Source organism: Mandrillus leucophaeus, unplaced genomic scaffold (genome assembly GCF_000951045.1).
Source record: "Mandrillus leucophaeus isolate KB7577 unplaced genomic scaffold, Mleu.le_1.0 Scaffold26, whole genome shotgun sequence".
Lineage (NCBI taxonomy): Eukaryota > Metazoa > Chordata > Mammalia > Primates > Cercopithecidae > Mandrillus > Mandrillus leucophaeus.
This window is the reverse complement of record NW_012102698.1, coordinates 1,521,875-1,523,326: the sequence shown is the minus strand read 5'-3', so window position 1 is coordinate 1,523,326 and position 1,452 is coordinate 1,521,875.

Sequence of the window (1,452 nt, the reverse complement as noted above, 5' to 3'; positions counted from 1 at the left end):
CACACAGGGTCCTGCTTCCTTGAACAGCCAATCTGCTCTAACATCTTTGCTTCTGCTGCTTCTGCTGCCTGGCAGAGGCCCTAGCCCCAGATTTCCTATTTGTCATTTAGGTCCCAGCTTCAAACACACCACCTCTAAGAAGCCTTCCTCATCGTGAAATACAGAGTAGCTCCCTCTCCATGACTCCTCTGCTACAGATTTTCTCACCAGCTGACCCATCTCTTGCCGACTTTTATTTAATTCTCTTCCTTTCATTTCATTTTGCTTGGTTTCCCATGAGAGCAGTGGTCAGTCTGGATCTCAGTTGCATTCCCAGAACCCCGAATGGCCCTGAGCAGCTCTCCCCAGGCCGCGTAAGTCCTCAGTTCGCCAAAAGGCCAACTCCCAACTTCACACCCATCAGTGGGCTGGCAACAGCTTCCCAGGGCTGTGGGAAGCTGCCCTTAACCCCGATCACAAGGAGAGCCTCTGACCTGAGGCAGTGGTTGCTCCCGGCTTTGTGGCCTGGCTGGCTGGTGTCCTGGCATTTAGGGCACCATGGGCTGGAGGAACGGCTGTCAGACTTGGCAGCATCCTGGAACTGGCTGCCTGCAGTCCTGGACTGGTCAGAGGAGGAGACTGGCAGAAGTTCAAAGAGGTCAGGAGACATTTGGACTTGAATGTGGGGAAAGGGGTTTGGGTGCCCAGGTCCTGGAGTGAGTGGGGTGGGAGCCGTGACTCAGACCAAGTGCTGTGCAAGGTTCTGTGGCATCAGCTTCTGTGAGGGTGCAGGGCTGGATCAATACCAACCTGTCAAGGTGAGCTGTGTCAGGCCCTGGGACTTTGCTGCCTCTGTCTACAATGTCACAGACGCCTCGTCTAGTCCGTAGCTTGCTCTAGGGCTGGCCCAGCCACCTGGCCCTATGCCCTAGGGCAGCAGGGAAAACCTGCATGGTGGACAGGGCACAGGGGAGATGAGGTCCTACCACTCCTGGGGATGGAGGCAGTGAGAGGAGGAAGAGGAACTGGGAGTCTCCATGTTACCTCAGCTGAGCAGTTTCCCTGCACCTCAGTTACACCACCTGTTAGCTGGTGGCTGATCTGGGACCTCCTGGGCACACCTGGGCCCACCCTTCACTCCTTGTCCTTATCTCATGAAGTTGATGGCAGTGCCCAGCTCTAGCATCCAGGGCCTTTGGTGCTCACCCACGCCTGTGGCTGTTCTGCGCCCGCCCCCAGCACTGCACTTACCACCTGGCCCCTGCAATACCGTCCACCCCACAGCTCCTGCCTTGCCCATCTCTGCTGGAACCCACTTAAAAAATTATTTTTGATATTAAACAAACATTTTAAAATGTTAATATCAGGACCAGGCGCGGTGGCTCACACCTGTAATCCCAGCACTTTGGAAGGCCAAGGCAGGCCGATCACCTGAGGTCAGGAGTTCAAGACCAGCCTGGCCAACATGGCGAA